This window comes from Bos grunniens, chromosome 26, assembly GCF_055505025.1.
Source record: "Bos grunniens cultivar Pamir isolate PY7600 chromosome 26, Bosgru_T2T1.0, whole genome shotgun sequence".
In the NCBI taxonomy this organism is placed as follows: Eukaryota; Metazoa; Chordata; class Mammalia; order Artiodactyla; family Bovidae; genus Bos; species Bos grunniens.
The window spans coordinates 22,778,020-22,799,608 of record NC_141190.1 but is presented as its reverse complement, the minus strand read 5'-3'; the positions used below and the strand labels follow the sequence as shown (position 1 = coordinate 22,799,608).

The window sequence follows — 21,589 nt, the reverse complement described above, 5'->3', positions numbered from 1 at the left end:
AAAGAGTCAGACACAACTAAGCGACTGTCTATACTCATGCATTCTCTCAAAACTGCTGCTACTGCTAAGTCGCTTCAGTCGTGTCCGACTCTGTGTGACCCCATAGATGGCAGCTCACAAGGCTCCCCCGTTCCTGGGATTCTCCAGGCAAGAACACTGGAGTGGGTTGCCATTTCCTTCTCCAGTGCATGAAAGTGAAAAGTGAAAGTGAAGTCGCTGAGTTGTGTCTGAATCCTAGCAACCCCATGGACTGCAGCCTACCAGGCTCCTCCGTCCATGGGACTTTCCAGGCAAGAGTACTGGAGTGGGGTGCCACTGCCTTCTCCTCTCAAAACTGGAAATAACCCAAATGATCATCAGCTGATGAGTGAATAAACAAATTGTGGTACACCTGTATAGTGAAATACTACTCACCAAAAGAAAGGAATGAATTCCTGATAACATGCCACAACATGGATGAATTCAATTATGTTATGCAGTATGAAGGAGGAGGCAGGAGGAGAAGGGGACAGCAGGGGACAAGATGGTTGGATGGCATCACTGACGCAACGGACATGAGTTTGAGCAAGCTCTGGGAGATGGTGAAGGACAGGGAAGCCTGGCGTGCTGCAGTCCATGGAGTCGCAGAGTTGGGCAGGACTCAGCGAGTGAACAACAAAAATGCAGTATGAAAGAATCTGTGCTCAACAGGCTATAGTCTAGGGTTTCATGTATATGATAGTCTTGAAATGGAAAAATTACTGGCACAGAATTGAGATCAGCCAGGAGCTGGGTTTAGGAGGAGAGGCATGGGGAAATTTTTTGGGTGACATAACTGTTCTGTATTTTGATTGTGCTATTGATTAAATGACTATGCATTTTTCAAGACTTAGACTTGACTTCAGGTCTTCAAGACTGCAAGACAAGACTAAAAAGGGTAAATTTTACTATATGCAAATTATATCTTAATTTAAAAATTAGATCTTCACAGGTAAGGATAACACATTCAACTTTTGCTATACACTTTATATGTAGCAACTTTTTTTTTTTTTTTTTTTTTTAATACGCTGTCTAGGTTTATTTTCTTTCAAGGAACAAGTGTTTTTTAATTTCATGGCTGCAGTCACTATCCACTGTGATTTTTGAGTGCAAGAAAATAATGTCATTGCTTCCATTGTTTCCCCATCTATTTGCCATGAAGTGCTGGGACCAGATGCCATGATCTTAGTTTTTTGAATATTGAGTTTTTTTTTTTTTTTTCTTTTTAACTGAAGATGTGACCTCTGGGTTCCATCTCGTACTGGCTGTCTGGCCTGGGTTTGTCTGCTCCCCCTTCTGAACCATTCCTTCTCTGTGGAACAAAGATGCTGGACCAGGGAAGAGGACTTCTTCCAGCTTTGACAGTCTTGGATCTATATTTGAAACCATCTGCTGGGCAGGTTTTTTTTTTTTTTTTACGCATCAGAAAAAATTTTATTTCACATGTTTTCCTTAAACGTTGCTAAAGAAATATTATAGAACTCAAATCGTATTACAACCACAATCCCCAATCTTCCTACTCCAATAATTATTTTTAGGCTTAATTTTATTTTATTTTATTTTATTTTATTTTTTGAAAATTTATGCCTTTATTTCAGTTGTTGTGTTGGCAATATCAATCTTAAAATAATGATGAAAAGTTAACTCTTTCCAAATATGGGTATTTTGGGTTATGGTGAAATAGCAGTAGCTTTAAAACAGTATAGTAGCTAGATCCTACCTATCTTTTCCTGGAATGCCCACTTCAACACCAAGCTGTAAGATACATTCCTGAACTTTTGAAGACATTATAATGATGGTAATGTCAGGCCAGGGTAAAAAAAAAACAGAAATGATCAGAAGACTGAGGGGAAAAAGACATGGGATGGAAAAAAAAAAATTGTTCGTATTGTCGACACCATCCAGTCTAGCAATTTTTACAGATGCTTTCTGTTTGCTCGAGACAGTTTATTGCTTATGTTATTTCTTCTGTTCCTTTTTTTTTTTTTAATTTTTCAGCACTTTATTTATTTATTTTTTTATTTGATAAATTTAACGCCTTTTATTGCCATACCTCATTTTACTGTGCTTTGCTTTAGTGAACTTTATAGATACATGTTTTTTTTCCTTGTTAATTTTCTGTTTAGTTGATCTATCCATAAGTGTGAGTGGGGTATTAAAGTCTCCCACTATTATTGTGTTATTGTTAATTTCTCCTTTCATACTTGTTAGAATTTGTCTTACATACTGCGGTGCTCCCATGTTGGGTGGATATATATTATATAATTGTTACATCTTCTTCTTGGATTGATCCTTTGATCATTATGTAGTGACCTTCTTTGTCTCTTTTCACAGCCTTTGTTTTAAAGCCTAATTTATCTGATACGAGTATTGTGACTCCTGCTTTCTTTTGGTCCCAATTTGCATGGAAAATCTTTTTCCAGCCCTTCACTTTCAGTCTGTATGTGTCCCCTGTTTTGAGGTGGGTCTCTTGTAGACAACATATGTAGGGGTCTTGTTTTTGTATCCATTTAGCCAGTCTTTGTCTTTTGGTTGGGGCATTCAACCCATTTACGTTTAAGGTAATTACTGATAAGTATGATCCCGTTGCCATTTACTTTATTGTTTTGGGTTCGAGTTTATACACCATTTTTGTGTTTCCTGTCTATAGAATATCCTTTAGTATTTGTTGGAGAGCTGGTTTGGTGGTGCAGAATTCTCTCAGCTTTTGCTTGTCTGAAAAACTTTTGATTTCTCCTTCATACTTGAATAAGATCCTTGCTGGGTACAATAATCTGGGCTGTAGGTTATTTTCTTTCATCATTTTAAGTATGTCTTGCCATTCCCTCCTGGCTTGAAGAGTTTCTATTGAAAGATCAGCTGTTATCCTTATGGGAATTCCCTTGTGTGTTATTTGTTGTTTTTCCCTTGCTGCTTTTAATATTTGTTCTTTGTGTTTGATCTTTGTTAATTTGATTAATATGTGTCTTGGGGTGTTTCTCCTTGGGTTTATCCTGTTTGGGACTCTCTGGGTTTCTTGGACTTGGGTGATTATTTCCTTCCCCATTTTAGGGAAGTTTTCAACTATTATCTCCTCAAGTATTTTCTCATGGTCTTTCTTTTTGTCTTCTTCTTCTGGAACCCCTATGATTCGAATGTTGTAGCGTTTAATATTGTCCTGGAGGTCTCTGAGATTGTCCTCATTTCTTTTAATTCGTTTTTCTTTTATCCTCTCTGATTCATTTATTTCTACCATTCTATCTTCTAATTCACTAATCCTATCTTCTGCCTCTGTTATTCTACTATTTGTTGGCTCCAGAGTGTTTTTAATTTCATTTATTGCATTATTCATTATATATTGACTCTTTTTTATTTCTTCTAGGTCCTTGTTAAACCTTTCTTGCATCTTCTCAATCCTTGTCTCCAGGCTATTTATCTGTGATTCCATTTTAATTTCAAGATTTTGGATCAATTTCACTATCATTATTTGGAATTCTTTATCAGGTAGATTCCCTATCTCTTCCTCTTTTGTTTGGTTTGGTGGGCATTTATCCTGTTCCTTTATCTGCTGGGTATTCCTCTGTCTCTTCATCTTGTTTAAATTGCTGAGTTTGGGAGTCCTTTCTGTATTCTGGCAGTTTGTGGAGTTCTCTTTATTGTGGCGTTTCCTCGCTGTGTGTGGGTATGTAGAGGTGGCTTGTCAAGGTTTCCTGGTTAGGGAAGCTTGTGTCGGTGTTCTGGTGGGTGGAGCTGTATTTCTTCTCTTTGTTCAGTCGCGCTATGGGGAGGGAGGGAGGGATGCTGCAAACAAATGACACTGGCGTGCGCTCGCAGTGCCTCAGCCACACTGGGTCTGCCCCCGCTCACGGCGCGTGTAGCCTCCCTGCCCACACTGCTCAGGCTCTAGGTTGTTCCGCCGGGAACAATCCGAGGCTGGGCCTGGGTTGCATGCACCTCCCAGGTCCAAGCCGCTCAGGTTCAGGCACTCAGGTAGTCCTCAGAGGCGCAGACTCAGTTGGGGCTGCGTTTTGTGCTCTTCCCAGGTCCGAGCAGCTCAGGTGATGAGGTGTTTGGCGAGTGCCAATGCTGCGACTTATCGCCTCCCCGCCACTTGGTTATCTGGGTGTAAAACCGGCGCACCTTCTCAGGCAGATGTTGACCGTCCAGACCCCCAATAAGTTTTAGTTAGCAAAGAAGCCAGTTTTATAGATAATGTCTCTCTGGGGCTGCGATTGCCCCCTTCCGGCTCTGGCTGCCTGTCACCAGAGGGGGAAGGTTTGCAGCCGGCTACCTCTGTTTAGTCCTTTGTTCCGTGCGCGGGCTGGCGGTGTCTTAGGTTAGGGCTGGCTTTTCGCATGGTAGATATCCCACAGTCTGGTTTGCTAGCCCAAATTATTTCGCTCAGATAGTGCTCAGGGTATTCAGGCCAGATTCTTACTCTCAGCGATGCAGCCCACGCCGCGCCTCCCTGCCCAGCCCCCGCTTGCTAATGGCGGATGCAGGCATCTGCGCTGCTTCTCCGCTGGAGGAGTTACCGTAGGGCTCGCAATCTGCGAGTTTTAATTGTTTATTTATTTTTTTCTCCCTGTTATGTTGTCCTCTGTGCTTCCAAAGCTCGGCACGGATTCGGCAGTGAGAAGGTTTCCTGGTGTTTGGAAACCTCTCTCTTTTTAAGACTCCCTTCCTGGGACGGAGCTCCGTCCCTCCCTCTTTTGTCTCTTGTATTGTCTTTAATATTTTTTCCTACCTCCTTTCGAGGAGTTGGGTTGCTTTTCTGGGTGCCTGATGTCCTCTGCCGGCATTCAGAAGTTGTTTTGTGGAATTTACTCGACGTTTAAATGCTCTTTTGATGAATTTGTGGGGGAGAAAGTGTTTTCCCCGTCCTACTCCTCCGCCATCTTGGCGCCTTCCCTCTGTAGCAACTTTTTGAAACTGATTTGAGTAACAGGAACTAGAATTTGGATTTTCTTCATGTTGCTTCCAAATTCAAGGATTTTGTTTGTTTGTTTGTGTTTGAGTGGAAGCAGAGATGGAAGGGAGGGTGAGTTGCAGTGGTTTTCCTTAGGTGTCCTTATATAAACCTCTATACTGATGAAAGGGTTATTTTAAGAAGAAAATCACTGTTTAGGAGCTTTTGGGCCTTGTTGATAGCCATCAGAAAAAGACAAGTGGATTATTTCCCCAATTTATGAATTGAATCCAATTATTTGAAGTTCTGTGGATTTAGTTTTTTATTTAAATCTATGTTTATTTGTTCTTTCTGGGCCCTTGCACGACTGAAGTGTTCTAAGACCCAGAATAGTGCCCAGGGTATTTCTGTCTCAGAAGCAACCTCAGAATCAACTTATTTACCTCTGTACTATATTTGGACTGTAACAAAAAGCTTCATTACCCTCTGGGTTTGTGAGGCAGGTTTGCAATATGTCAGGGACCCAGGGACAGGTGAACCACAAATGCTGAATTGTTGCTGAAAGCTGCCATGCCTTTTTCCTCCCACTCCCCCATGTCTCCAATGATCTGAACTGTATGTATAGTGCTTACTTTTCATGTCCAACTTGAAGCACCTCCCTGAATGCCAGACTTTTCAATATCTATTCAGTGTCTCTAAAAATAGCCCAGTGGGGGAAAATTATATGGTTGTAGTATTATTACACTACTTGCAGCAATAATATTTAATATGGCTCTATGGCTGCAGCTTAGTGTGCTAACTGCTGACTACCCCGAGCAGATGTGTGGCCCTCATTCTGCCCCAGACAGGCAGATTACATTTAGCAAGATGATGCTGATTCCATGAGTGACTTGCCAAGCAAATATCTCTGGGTCTTTCAGTGTTTATAGCTGAGTGATTTTCAGCACTGGACTTGAAGGGGCTGCTGTGCCCCCAACCAAGACCCCATCTGTTAAAATCTCATATTGATTTGTATCCCTAGTAATAAAAATCTGTCCTTTCTCCTCCTAGTGTGATAAATAATGCAGATATGCTAGATGAAGTCTGCTGTTGGAGCAGAACTCTAATCGTTTTGCTCCGTGTTGAACTAAAACTAATTTAATCAGAAACGGAATTGTCTCAAATACACATATCAAGTAGCCCATTGTTTTCTTATTCTGCTTTAGCATGCTCACCTATACTTGCAGGGTTTAGCAAGTAGTGATTTAAAAGATGTAATTAACATTGTAAAAAAGAATGACAAGTTTTAGCAGGAAAAGAAATTATGAGATGACATTTAAAATTTTTGACTGGATAAATAGGTGATAATGAAACGCTGTGAGATAAAGGCTTATGTCAGCCACGGCATCCTATCTTAATCCTGTATTTTTATGCCCCTTCCATCCAAAAGTGATCTAAAGTGCAATTTACTGACTATCCATAGCATAGCACTTCATCCAACTGGGAAATGCATATCCATCTTGGCTAAGTCTTAATTAGTCCATAATTACTTATTTTGTATTTCCTGTGTACCAACTCTGTGCCCTTAGCTCCTGACCTGCATCAGTAGTACCACATGGCAAGACTTCATAGGATAGAATATCACTGCAGTTAAGACTTTGGAAGGACATCTGAAGGCCAGGGTACAATCATGTTGTACCCAAGATAGAATGTGACCAAGATAGCTATAGCTTCTTTGAAAAGCTTCCGGAGATGACAGACTACTGCTTACCCCTGATTGCTTGCTTCTGGAGAGTTTCTGAAGCATTCCTTCTCTCCTGTGCTGTCATATACGTCACTCCAGAATAGAGGAAGCAACTTGAAGCACTAAACTAGACAGGTCTGTTGAAGACATTTGCCCACCAGAGTCTGACTGCCTTTGACTTTCATATCTGTTGATTTAAAAATCTCAGCATAGTACAAATATAAGAACTTCCTCTGCTTGATAGAGGGCATCTATAAAAACCTTTAGCTATCATACTTTATGGTAAAAGATTGAACACTTTTCCTCTAAGATCAGGAATGAAGTAGGGATTCTGCCCACCTCTGCTCAACATTGTGCTAGAGATTCTAGACAATGCAGTCAGGCAAGAAAAAGAAATGAATGGTGTCTAGATTGAAAAAAAAGACCAGCTGTCTATTTGAGGACAACATGATTGTCTAAGTAGAAAACCTGATGGGGTCTGCAAAAGGTTACTAGAATAAAGTCTACAAAAAGTTACTAGAATAAGTGAGTATAACAAGGTTGTTTTCCCTTAGTTGTAAATTCTGGAGGTGAAGTACAATTCACTTTCAATTCTTCCTGCTAGTGTCAGCAGCAGTTAGTCAAATACACCAGACTAGATACTTTGAACACCGCTTCACGTTTTTAACTTACTAGGGCCCCATTTGTACTGATTTCTTATGTTGTACAGACCATGGGAAGGGAAGGTGGACCAGTAAAAGAGGAAACATTTGCAACAAGGTCTAGACAGCATGGTTCAGTATTGTCAGCACATATAACTTTATTTTCAAACAAGTGAGATTAATTTTAATAATACATTATTTACCCAAATGTACCCCAGATACTATCATTCTAACATGTAATCAGTATATAAATTATTGAGATATTAATATATTTTTAAAATATTTTATTAAATCTTGAAGTCAGGTGGCTATTTTATACTTACTGCACATGTCAGTTCACATGGTATATTTTCATTGGAAATATTTTATCTTTATTTAGATTTTTTTAATGGAAAATTAGAGTTATATACCCAGATTATTCCAAACATACTTAAAATTTTTCCAATAACTGAATTGTGTACCTCACTGTCACTCCCCATTGACATTTGCTTCCACATTGATAAAAGTGGTTCATCTTTTTTAGAATTCGTTTGACATCAAAGCACATCTGTCCAGGTTAAGGGAATTCACTAACTCTTGTTTTAACACCAGTTTCAAAGAGGTGTGGCATAAATTGTTAAGGTAATTCAAAATTTATCAATATCAAAAAAATGTTTTCAAAAATATCTTGTAGCTTTTGTAGCTATCTAGTGCTGTCAGTTACAAATAAAACCTTTTATATATTGACTCCCACTAGAAAAAAAATATGTTATTATTGATGTTATGAAAAGTATCAATTTAAACATAAATACTTGGCTAGATAGGTCACAAAATAAACTTTTCCTTTCCTTGGAGCTTCAAATTTAACTCATTAATTTAAAAATATGTTTTATGATTGAATATTCCACAGGTATTCCTTTTGTTTCAAGAGCATCTTGGGTTGAAATTAACAGTATAGTAAATTTTTTGTAAACCTCACCACAGCTCAACCAGTGAGCATTGGCAGAAAACTCAGGATCATTAAATTCATCGTCTTCTAATTCTGTAACTGCTGCATAAACCTGCAATGTTCATAGCTTTTGCAGTGTTCATACGTACTAAATGATTTTAACAACTATATCCATGACACAAGAGTCTGCTTCAGAAAACTAAATATTTTTAACGTATACTATGCAGTAGGATGATACAGAAAGGGAGGACTTTAGTTTTGTTTTAAAATGCCAGTAAGAAATTCCTTAGAGGTCGAGTAGTTAGGACTCCTTGATTTCACTGCCAAGGGCTGGGGTTCAGTCCCTCCTCAGGGAACTAAGATTCCCACAAGCTGTGTGACAGGGCCAAAAAAATTATAAGATAAATTGCCAATATATCTGAACTTTTGACCTAACATATCTGGAGCCCCGCTTGTGTGCCAGAATTTTTAAAATGTTCTAGTCAAATTCCTTATTGACAGATATAGAAGATTAAGATATTTATGCCACAAGTTCAGAGATTTGGGCTGCGAATTGTGAAAGTTATTTGAGACAAAATGTACCCAAAGTATTTATTCACTGGGTAGTGTCATCTAAAATCTAGAGAAAAGTAAAACATTTCAAATCAAGTGATTTTTTTTTTTTAATATATATCATTTGTTCAGTTGCTTAGTCGTGTCCAGCTCTTTGTGACTGCAGCACAACAGGCTTTCCAGTCCTTCACTATCTCCTGGAGTTTGCTCAAACTTATGTCCATTGTGTCAGTGATGCCATGCAACCATCTCATCCTCTGAAACCCTCTTCTCCTGCCCTTAATCTTTCCCAGCATCAGAGTCTTTTCCAATGAGTCGACTCTTTGCATCAGGTGACCAAAGTATTGGAGCTTCAGCATCAATCCTTCCGATGAATATTCAGAGTTAGTTTCTTTTAGGATTGGCTGGTTTGATCTCCTTGCGGTCCAAGGGACTCTCAAGAGTCTTCTCCAGCACCACAATCTGAAAGTATTAATTCTTTGGCGCTCAGCCTTCTTTATTGTCCAACTCTCACATCCATACCTGACTACTGGATCTGTACATGACTACTGGAAAAATCATTGCTTTGACTATACGGACCTTTGTTGGCAAAGTGATGTCTCTGCGTTTTAATATGCTGCCTAGGTTTCTCATAGCTTTCCTTCCAAATAGGAAGGGTCTTTTAATTTCATGGCTGCAGTCACCGTCCACAGTGATTTTGGAGCCCACGAAAAGTAAATATGTCATTGTTTCCACTTTTCCCCATCTATTTGCCATGAAGTGATGGGACTGGATGCCATGATCTTAGTTTTTGAGTCCTGAGTTGTTTGTTTTTTTTTTAATTTTATTTTATTTTTTAACTTTACAGTATTGTATTGGTTTTGCCATATATAGAAATGAATATCGAAATGAATCCGCCACAGGTATACATGTGTTCCCAATCCTGAACTCTCCTCCCTCCTCCCTCCCCATACCATCCCTCTGGGTCGTCCCAGTGCACCAGCCCCAAGCATCCAGTATCCTGCATCGAACCTGGACTGGCGACTCGTTTCATATATGATATTATACATGTTTCAATGCCATTCTCCCAAATCATCCCACCCTCTCCCTCTCCCACAGAGTCCAAAAGACTGTTGAATACATCTGTGTCTCTTTTGCTGTCTCGTATACAGGGTTATTGTTACCATCTTTCTAAATTCCATATATATGCGTTAGTATACTGTATTGGTGTTTTTCTTTCTGGCTTACTTCACTCTGTATAATAGGCTTCAGTTTCATCCACATCATTAGAACTGATTCAAATGTATTCTTTTTAATGGCTGAGTAATACTCCATTGTGTATGTGTATCATAGCTTTCTTATCCATTCATCTGCTGATGGACATCTAGGTTGCTTCCATGTCCTGGCTACTATAAACAGTGCTGCAATGAACATTGGGGTACACGTGTCTCTTTCCCTTCTGGTTTCCTCAGTGTGTATGCCCAGCATTGGGATTGCTGGATCATAAGGCAGTTCTATTTCCAGTTTTTTAAGGAATCTCCACACTGTTCTCCATAGTGGCTGTACTAGTTTGCATTCCCACCAACAGTGTAAGAGGGTTCCCTTTTCTCCACATCCTCTCCAGCATTTATTGCTTGTAGACTTCTGGATCGCAGCCATTCTGACTGGCGTGAAATGATACCTCATTGCGGTTTTGATTTGCATTTCTCTGATAATGAGTGATGTTGAGCATCTTTTCATGTGTTTGTTAGCCATCTGTATGTCTTCTTTGGAGAAATGTCTATTTAGTTCTTTGGCCCATTTTTTGATTGGGTCATTTATTTTTCTGGAATTGAGCTGTAGGAATTGCTTGTATATTTTTGAATGAGTTTTAAGTCAGCTTTCTCACTCTCCTCTTTCACCCTCATGAAGAAGCTCTTCAGTTTCTCTTCATTCTCTGCCATTAGAGAGGTTGTTGATATTTCTCTGGGAAGTGTGGATTCCAGCTTGTGATTCATCCAGCCTGGAATTTCATATGATGTACTCTGCATATAAGTTAAATAAGCAGGGTGGCTATATTCAGCCTTGACATACTCCTTTCCCAGTTTTGAACTTGTCCATTGTCCATGTCTTGTTCTAACCATTGCTTATTGACCTGCATACAGGTTTCTCAGGAGATGGTCTGGTATTCCCATCTCTTTAAGAATTTTCCACAGTTTGTTGTGATCCACACAGTCAAAGGCTTTAGTGTAGTCAATGAAGCAGATGTTTTTCTGGAATTCCCTTGTCGCACAATTGCACTCATCTTGCACACTAGTAAAGTAATGCTCAAAATTCTCCAAGCCAGGCTTCAGTAGTATGTGAGCCATGAACTTCCAGATGTTCAAGCTGGTTTTAGAAAAGGCAGAGGAACCAGAGATCAAATTGCCAACATCCGCTGAATCATGGAAAAAGCAAGAGAGTTCCAGAAAAACATCTATTTCTGCTTTATTGACTATGCCAAAGCCTTGGACTGTGTGAATCACAATAGACTCTGGAAGATTCTGACACAGATGGGAATACCAGACCACCTGACCCGCCTGTTGAGAAACCTGTAGGCAGGCCAGGAAGCAACAGTTAGAACTGGACATGGAACAACAGACTGCTTCCAAATAGGAAAAGGAGTACATCAAGGATGTATATTATCACCCTGCTTATTTAACATCTATGCAGAGTACATCATGAGAAACACTGGGCTGGATGAAGCACAAGCTGGAATCAAGACTGCTGGGAAAAATACCAATAACCTTAGATATGCAGATGACAGCATCCTTATAGCAGAAAGTGAAGAAGAACTAAAGAGCCTCTTGATGAAAGTGAAAGAGGAGAGTGAAAAAGTTGACTTAAAGCTCAACATTCAGAAAACTAAGATCACAGCATCCAGTCCCATCACTTCATGGCAAATAGATGGGAAAACAGTGGAAACAGTGACTGACTTTATTTTTCTGGGCTCCAAAATCACTACAAATGGTGACTGCAGCCATGAAATTAAAAGATGCTTACTCTTTGGAAGGAAAGTTATGACCAAGCTAGACAGCATATTCAAAAGCAGAGACATTACTTTGTCAACAAAGGTCCGTCTAGTCAAGGCTATGGTTTTTCCAGTAGTCATGTATGGATGTGAGAGTTGGACTATAAAGAAAGCTAAGCGCCGAAGAATTGATACTTTTGAACTGTGGTGTTGGAGAAGACTCTTGAGAGTCCCTTGGACTGCAAGGAGATCCAACCAGTCCATCCTAAAGGAGATCAGTCCTGGGTGTTCATTGGAAGGACTGATGTTGAAGCTGAAACTCCAATATTTTGGCCACCTGATGCAAAGAGCTGACTCATTTGAAAAGACCGTGATGTTGAGAGGGATTGGGGGCAGGAGGAGAAGGGGACGACAGAGGATGAGATGGTTGGATGGTATCACCGACTCAATGGACATGAGTTTGGATAAACTCCGGGAGTTGGTGATGGACAGGGAGGCCTGGCGTGCTGTGGTTCATGGGGTTGCAAAGAGTTGGACACAACTGAGCGACTGAACTGAACTTGCTTTCTCTGTAATCTGGTGGATGTTGGCAGTTTGATCTCTGCTTCCTCTGCCTTTTCTAAATCCACCTTGTACATCTGGAAGTTCTCAGTTGATATCATTAGAAATGTCATATTCTGTAGGGCAGTTATTGAACATCTTTTACTTTTTATAAGATTAAGTGTTTTCCTCATAATTGTCTGATAAACTGTCCATAGCTGAAATAATAATTTATTTTACCATATCTCCATCAAAAAATGATATAGTAACCAGAGATTACAGATTCTGATCCTGTTAAAAATCATTAAAAAATTTTTATTGGACTTTTTTTCTTCATTAGAAGAGTTTATTCAGATGTTCTGCCTTGGGGAGATTTTTACAGGCTTTTTTAAATTAATTATTTTTTTAATTGAAGAATAATTGCTTTACAGAATTTTGTTGTTTTTTGTCAAACATCAACATGAATCGGCCATAGATATATAGATATAGATATAGATATATGTCCCCTTTGTTGGACATTTAATTCTGATTTCAGACAGTGTATTCTGTTGATTCATTTTTAATGTTAAGAATAAACTTCTTTATATTTGCTGACATTTTTTAGTGGTATTATTATCCTGAAAAGTTGTTTTCACAACAAAAAGCCTTTTTTTTTGCCTTGCTGAGGCAAATTGCAGTTGCCGTTCATTATGAGGCTGACAACATACCTTCTTCCAGTCTCTTTTTCTTTGGTGTTCTGAAGTAGTACTGTTATATGCATCTCTACTCAATAATACGTCAGTAATATGCCTTCATTTTGAACTTAAAAATCTTTTCATATTTACCTTATAAAACTAGAAACATAATTTAACTATAATTAAAAGCTAACAGGTACTTTAATTACCAATTCTGAGTTGTGTAGGTATCACTGTAACTCAGTAGTTCTCAATTAATGTAGTTTTGCCCCCCAGGGGACATTTGGTATGTCTGGTCATCACAGCTTGTGGAGGTGGGGTAGTGCTGCGACATATAGTAAATAGAGACCAGTTGGTGCTGCTGCTGCTAAGTCATGTCAGTCGTGTCCAACTCTGTGCGACCCCATAGATGGCAGCCCACCAGGCTCCCCCGTCCCTGGGATTCTCCAGGCAAGAACACTGGAGTGGGTTGCCATTTCCTTCTCCAGTGCATGAAAGTGAAAAGTGAAAGTGAAGTCGCTCAGTCGTGTCCGACTCTTAGTGACCTCATGGACTGCAGCCTACCAGGCTTCTCCGTCCCTGGGATTTTCCAGGCAAGAGTACTGGAGTGGGGTGCCATTGCCTTCTCCCAATAGAGACCAGGGATGCTGCTAAACCCAAGACAGCCCCCATAACACATTGCCTACCCCAAATGTCAGTAGTGCTGAGATTAGGGAGCCCTGCTGGGACTCCTGCTGTCTGCATAAAATATTTTTTAAATATATTACATTATTAAATCCATATGTAGAAAGTCATTTGACCTGAATCAGTCCATTGGTATCAAGTAAGTCGGTGATAGGTTTATGGGTAGTACTAGAAATGACACACATGCCCAGTGTACGATACAGTGATTAAAGTGTAATGAAGTCATTCCAAAATGAAGTTGTATCTAATGGAATAATTCACACTGCTTTAGTGTTTTCAGTTTAAATTAACTAAAATAAAATTCGGTTCCTCAGTTGCACTAGCCGCATTTCAAGTGGTCAATATTCACGTATGGCTAGTGGCCACAGAAGAAGTCTAGAAAATTAGACATGACAGATTGATTAACACCCATCCACACACTATGGGGCAGGAGATGGGGACAGTCAACTCCTTACTCACCTTAGGGTTTGAAATGTGGTGTTTTAGCCTAGTTTTTGTAGGTACTAGATAGCTCTACTTTCTTCCTAAAAATAAAGAGACCAACACAATTTTTTATTAGAATATTACTCCAAGTTCTTACCTGCATTTTTTCTAAGGTCAGTTACTACTGAAAAGCAGGTCTGACATAGGTGGTACATTAGAGTCTCAGCTGTTCCTGTATCCCCGTGAAACTGTTTGATCACAACTATTACTCCATTTCCTGAGCTTCTATTCACATATTGTTGAAACTAGTCAGAGAATGAAGAAGTATTCATCATAATTCTCAATATATACTTCCTTCTCGCTTAAAAAGCACCTTTTCATATATCTGAAAACACAGCAAATTATAGAAATGCTTAAGGGTCCTTAAGTAAGACACACTCAGAAGTGCTAAGGCTTGTTTCTGTTGTCAAACAGGATGTCAGTTTGTCTCCCCTTCAGTAACAATGTTTAAAGCACAGCTTAGTAGCTCTTTGAGGTCTAGTGTAATAAAGCTGTCATCTTTCATCCATGCTTGTTCTACCTTCAGCTGAAGGTTTTAGTCTGCTGCTGCTGCTGCTAAGTCACTTCAGTCGTGTCCGACTCTGTGTGACCCCATAGACGTCAGCCCACCAGGCTCCCCCGCCCCTGGGATTCTCCAGGCAAGAACACTGGAGTGGGTTGCCATTTCCTTCTCCAATGCAGGAAAGTGAAAAGTTAAAATGAAGTCGCTCAGTCGTGTCTCTTAGCGACCCCATGGACTGCAGCCCACCAGGCTCCACCATCCATGGGATTCTCCAGGCAAGAGCACTGGAGTGGGATGCCATTGCCTTCTCCCGGTTTTAGTCTAAATAGGTGGAAATCCAGATGTAGTTTTCTTTTTTTGGGGGGTACCTACGTTGTATCGTTATATCATGGGGCATATAACTGACTTTTTCTTTCTAAAATGAGAAACTCATGTTAACTAGTAGAAAGTGCTGTTCTATTTATTTATTTCTTAACTTTTTTTACCCTGTGTATCTGATTCTTTGTAGCTCCCTAGGTGAACAAGTTTCACAGTTTTCACTACCAACATGGTCTTGCCTCTTGAACTTCATACCCTACTACAGACAGGTCCCACAAGTAATTCAAACTTGACATTCCAAAAAATATGCCTTACTGAATGTACCAATTGAAGAACCATATCAGTTTGTGTTTACTGTCTCAATTAATGGTATCATTGTTCAATTGCCTAAAGCAGAAATCTCAAGGTTGATTTAGAGCCTTCTCTGTCCTTTACTCAGTCAGTCGGTAGGTTCTTTCAGCTTTACCTCTTCAATTTTTCTCAGGTTAATTCTCTATTTCTACAACTACCATTTTAGTTCAAGGTCTCATAATGTCTCACATTTATTCAGTCACTAGAGCTGAATTTCAGAAGTGCAGGCCATCAACACTGATGATGAGAGTATGTTGGAACGTTTGAGGGCAGTTTGGCAATATCTAATAAAGTCCAAGTTGCCCAAACCTTACAGTACAGTAATTTCATTCCTAAGTATATATCTTTGACAAACTTTCCCAAATGATTCCAAGAATATATAAATAAGAACACATGTTGAGACTTCTCTGATGGTCCAGGATTTGGACCGTGCTTCCAGTGCAGGGGATACAAGTTCAATTCCTAGTTGGGGAACTAAGATCCTGCATGCGGTGGGTGTAGCCAAAAAGAAAAACCAAACACCCTGTGTTAAGTATTGTTTTAAATACCAAGAGAGCTGAAAACCACCTACATTTTCAGCAACAGAATATATTGTGTATTTACCCACTGGAATATTTTATAACACTGAAAATGGATTAGAACCATACAAATCGATAGAAATCTCACAAATATTGAATAAAAATTGCAGAATATAAGGTAATATGCCCATATTAAAAACAAAACTTAATAAATCTATGTTATTTAGAGACATATTTAGTAAAAGAATAAAGCTGTTGCATATAGGGATGATAAATACCAAAATCAGGAGAGTGTTTACTTCTAGGAAGAGAGAGACAGGTACGCAATCCAGAAGAGGTACCTGGAGTGTTTGAAAGGTATTTGTAGTACTTTCTTAAGTTGGATATTGAGTAAACAAACATTCATTATATTCTCTTCTGCATTCTTTTCTATGTCTAAGCTATTTCATTAGAAAAATCATTAGATTTTAAACCTTGTGTGATTCCCTATCATTGATAGGCATAGGATAATGTCCAAATCTCTTCATCTGACATCTTTCTAACCTTACTACAGCTCTCCTATCTGTCCTAAGATCTGGCTGAATCAGACTTGGCCACCGAGTACTAAATTTAATACCTTTGTGCCTTGTGCATGCTTTTTATCCAGAATGTCTTCCGATTCCTCTTTTCACCTAGCAAAATCTTATTTAATGCTTCAAAATCTAATGTCACCTTCCTACAAAGTTTACTGGATTCTTTGAGGCAGAATGGTTCACACCTGCATTGCTATAGGACTCTGTATTGTACATTTCTGTCTTAGAACACTTATCACTTTGAAGTATAGTTGTTTACATGTCTGTCCATCACTAGATAGTGAACATCTAAGGACAGAGACTGTGTTTGTTTACTTCTGGAATCTCTGCCCCTCATACAGTGCAGTATGGTACAATAAATGTTTGTTGGATGCATGAATAGATGACTGGAATGGATGTTCTAAGGCTTTATACTACTACTGTTGTCTTCTAGAATCATCAGCTGACCTGAGGTCCTAAAAAGCTAGGAAAGTGGATATTGAGTTGCCTAAGAAGTTCTTATAGGGCTCCCCACTTTAATAGTACTTCCCAGATATGTCTCTGGATCCCCATTATAAAAGTCTGCTTCACATCTTAATAGACAACAGTCTTGGCAGCTCCTGGGCTAACCTGGTATAGCCAGGAAGTAATGCTTTGGAATTGTTACCAGTGTCTCCCTTATTTATGAGCTGAGTTATTTATCCCAACACAGTAGAGCTTACTAACTTCTGACTTCCTCCAGGATAACAAGAGCACAGCCAAAAGATTTTAATTATCTGAAACGGGGCTTTGAGATAGCTAAAGCCACTTTGAAATGAATTATTGATAGCATTATGCATTGTTTTTCTTCCCTTTTTTAAAGTAACAAGGCAATTAATGATATTTTTATCTTGCAGATTCACTGAATTTTAAGGATGATTTTAAGGATTCCTTAAAAAAAACCCTCATTGGCTGAGTGATGGGTTGCTGTCATTTATCTAAGCTAGAGGCTCTGCTGAAGGAATCTGTGATTCTGATGCTGTTTATACACTCATGATATAGCTGTTTTGATGCCTTACTCCTCTTGGCAGTAAGGTGTTTTTTCAGGCTCTTCATGAGGTTAAAGGTTCTCTGTGTGCTTCTGAGGACCTTCCCAAATGTATATTGTCTTATAAGCCAAAGGGCAACCAAGAAAGCTGTTAGAATTAATAGGCAGCTGCAGAGCAGAGCCATTTAGTCTCTTCAGTGTGGTTTGGTGGAGATCAGAGTCTAGAGGCTTGTCTAGCTTTAAGTGAAGCAGCTGCATTACCAGCTGGAGACTGACACACTGCAGAGGGCGGGCGCAGCACAGCTGAGATCCATCCACTCCCATATGAGACTGAAAGGGCTGCCTTCAGCTTTGATAGTTGCTTTGTATCTACACTTAGTTTAGGGGAGGGGAGGCTCAGAACTTGCCATGAGCATCTTTATGTTAGCACTGAGCAAAAAGCTGCAAACAGGACCCAGCGGGCAAAGGTTTCATGGCTTTCACTAAGATATCCTGATTCCCGTTAGCTGGAAAAGATGTAAAACAAGACTCTGGGAAAGGAAGCTATAAGTTTTCTCTTTGCTCAGTTGCTCAGTCGTGTCCAGCTCTTTTGCGACCCCCTGGACTGTAGCTCGCCAGGCACCTCTGTCCACAGGATTCTTCAGTCAAGAATACTGGATTGGGTTGCCATTTCCTCCAGGGGATCTTCCCTACTTTCTGATCAAACCCACATATCCTGCACCTCCTGCATTGGCAGGTGGGTTCTTTACCACTGAGCCACCTGAGAATCCCAACTTTTCTCTTTGGTTTACTGGAAAACTTGGATGGCTGTGTTTTTTGTTGTTTTTTAGTTGCAATAACCTCAATTTAACTAATCTAGTAAGGTTTCTTTAGTCTGATTTAGTAAAAGTTGGGTAATAGTCTCCATCCCTATAAGAAAATGTGTCAAAACATTCTTCTCTTCCCTTCCCTGATTAACTCATATTTCCATACTCTGCTCAAGCACCATCTCCCTTCAGGGTGCCTTTCCTAAGTCCCCAGCTTGGTCTAATATCCCTCCTCTGCACACTCATGATATCTCTCGTTGACTCTGTCTGTCTAGCTCTTACAACATTATAATGAGATTGTCTGTCTGTGGCATGTCTATTCCACTAATCTATAAGTTCCTTGTTACCTGGGATCAGATTTCATTCACCTCCCCCATTGCCTTGCATAGTACCTACACATGGTAGGTATTCACATGTTTGTCAGACAAACTAAACTGTCACATCGTGGTCTGTGCTGTCAAACCCTTAGCTTCAGACACTATAGGATTTTCTAGGACTTTGTAGGGACAGTGTTCTTTCACTAGGCGAAAAAGCAGTCAATTTGCAGAGTAGGGGAGGTAAAGAAGATAGAAGATTTCTTTCTTTCTTAAATGGTGCATACAGGATAAACAAAGTTCTAGAATCACTTTAACACTAAATCTGTCCTTTTGGTAACATCACTTTTTCAAGAGAGGAAAAGCTTACCACTATTTCTGGTATATTGGAGAGAAAGCAGATAATAACTTCTTTGTGAGCATAAAACAATTATACCCAGCCTCCTGTAGAGACGGTTTGCCAGAGCCAACTGCCTCGCCCTCCACATGGGCTTCATTTTCTTACTCCGGATTTCATAGACTCTCCCCCAAAGACCTTCATCTTGTTGCACTATTATGATGAATGTGTGGAGCTGGCTCTCACCCCCTGCTTTACTAGCTATTACTGGAGGTGCTGTCAAAGAATCAGGTCCCAAATTTATCCTCCCATTAAGTCCTCTCCTGGGCAGCTCTGCTTGGTTCTGAGTAGTAGTCATCTAGTCTCCTCTCCTTTTCCCACCTCCCACTGCCTTTGAATGTAAGGAAACTGCAGGCTCTGTTGCAAACAAAGAGCTACGGTAGAAAGTAAGCCTGTAAATCATTTTTACCACAGCTCTTTGTTTACACTTGTTCTAGGTCTAGAGAGAAGTTCAAATATGTGAGTGCCTATGTGTGCATGTGCTATAAGACCTCCAGTTTGGGTCACAAACCCATTCCATCTCATTTTCTCAGTAGCTGGTCATGTCTTCTCCCAGCAATGTCTTTGGGAATCTCCTCTTGATAATGAGTTAAAGATTTATAGATCTGTAAACACAGAGGCCTTATCTACTTGTCTGTATACTGTTAACTACTCCTCCAAGTGACAGACACATGGCCTTTGATGAATTTTTTAAAATGTGTTATATGATTTTGTAATTTGTCCCCACAAGGACTCTGACAGCCATCCTCTTGTGAGAGTTTCTGTTGAATAGAAGCTCTCTGGGTCTCTAACTTAGTAGACTACCATTTAGTCAGTTTGAGACTTTTTTTTTTTTTTTTAACTCTTCTTTGCAGAAAAAAATAGGACCAAATGTATATCAGGTACCATTTGTAAATCTAGAATGATTGATAAAACACCAGTTTCCTTTAACAAACAGTGAATTTTGTTTAACAATAGATAGTGATTAGGTTGTTGAGAAAAATCTGACCCTTTAAATTTGAAGCTAACTCATTAATAAAGCAGATATTAGCAGAGGCTAATAGTAGCAGAGGCTACTATTAACACTGAAAAAGCAATATTCCTCAGTAGTATTTCTTTTCCTGTGGAGAAAGTGTATTGCATTATTGTTGTTGTTCAGTTGCTTAGTCGTGTCCCACTCTTTGCAACCCCATGGACTGCAACACGCCAGGCTTCCATGTTCTTCACCATCTCCCAGAATTTACTCAAACTAATGTTCATTGAGTTGATGATGCCATCCAGCCATCTCATCCTTTGTCACCCCCTTCTCCTCTTGCCCTCAGTCTTTGCAGTGAAATTTTAACTTTTCCCCTTTTCAGTGAGAAGAGATACCATCAACTTCACCTAAACGGAATGGTTCGAAACTTTGAGCAGCTTATTTATTCTTCTTGATTTACCTGATTATTTCTTAATTTACTCAACTATCCTATTCTCCTTACTTTACTATCCAGCTCCCCTGCTTTTTCTCCAACACCCATACTTTCTACCTCTCAGGGCTCCTTTCTCTAGCCAACCCCAACACCTGCCTCTACTAGTTATACTCAGGTTTCTTAGCATTAAACCACTTGTACTAGAACTTTCTGAAGGCAACAGAACACAGCCAGAGCAGGTGAGAGAAGCCTGCTTCTTCAGAGCTGCAAAGAAAGGCAAAGCGCTCCACCACAGTGGGTGGGCCAGCAGTCAGGGCGCGTAGCAAGGCATTTCGGTAGTTAGCACCTGCAGGTTCAGAGCTGACAGTGCGCTGTAATAAGATTCATCTCTGTTCACTTAACTGATGTGGGCTTTATGGTAAATGTTCTCTTGCTTAATTACTTTGGCAGAGTCGCTGATTGCCTTTCCTGAGGAGTTCTAAAAGATACCCCTGGGATGGAGCATAAACCCCTTTTCATGTCTTTTAATTTCATTCTTTACTTGGGGTAGTTGAAAACCAGTATGTGATCCATATGCCCACCTTCCTCTCTCTGATGACATGAACATTGGGCCCACTCCTTGCTAGTATGGTGTCCATATGGCCCACACTGGACTAACCCAGGAATCTGGTCAGCCGTCTTCCGTTTTTATCCACATGAGATCCCCATTCCTCCCTCTCCACCACTGAAGTATATGCACAGCTCTTCCCACTTAGTTTGGAATCCATGTGCCTGTTTTTCTCTAACTATAGTATGGAATCCACAGAATATTCCCTGCTCTCCCCAGTCTAGCATGTGATTCACTAAATTAATTCCCTGTTTTTGAAGTGATAGGAAAAGAAGCCTAAGTTAGTCAGTTACTAATTATTATTATTATTTTTTTGCCATCCTGTCCCCCATACTCAAAATTATAAGTGTCTTATAAGTTGATTAATTGTGCTGATGGGAATGAGGTATAATTAAAATGTTTCAGGGTTTTGGCACATGTCAGTTTTTTTTTTTTTTTTTAAAGTTCTCAGGTCACATTCAAGGGATTGGAATGTTTACTGTTAATTAAAAATAGATCACTTCTTGGGGTTTTGAGCTGATCTCCACTGCCTCAGAAGTCCTTGCAGGTATGTATTAGGATTTTCTTGTATCCTGAAATAAGGTAGAAAGTCTGTTAGACATTTTCACATGGCCATTTTGTTCCTTTATAGTCACTAATTTCTGAGAGTGTAGAGGGGCCTTGCTTCTGGAGACAAGAAATCCAGGACTAAACTACTAATTGCAAAGGGTA

The 21,589-nt window shown here is 39.7% G+C and overlaps 1 protein-coding gene across 12 annotated transcripts in view; it reads left to right on the top strand.

Moving 5' to 3' along the window:
• The window catches only part of ARMH3 (armadillo like helical domain containing 3), a 181,340-nt gene that overhangs the window by 113,464 nt on the left and 46,287 nt on the right, over positions 1–21,589 (top strand). For 4 of the 12 annotated variants that reach the window (XR_015155241.1, XR_015155240.1, XR_015155238.1 and 1 more), the window contains exon 24: positions 21,323–21,425. The exons of the other annotated variants lie outside the window; for them this stretch is intronic. The gene's annotated coding sequence lies outside the window, so the exon portion shown is untranslated. The remainder of the gene's footprint in view (positions 1–21,322; positions 21,426–21,589) is intronic. 12 annotated transcript variants of the gene reach the window in all.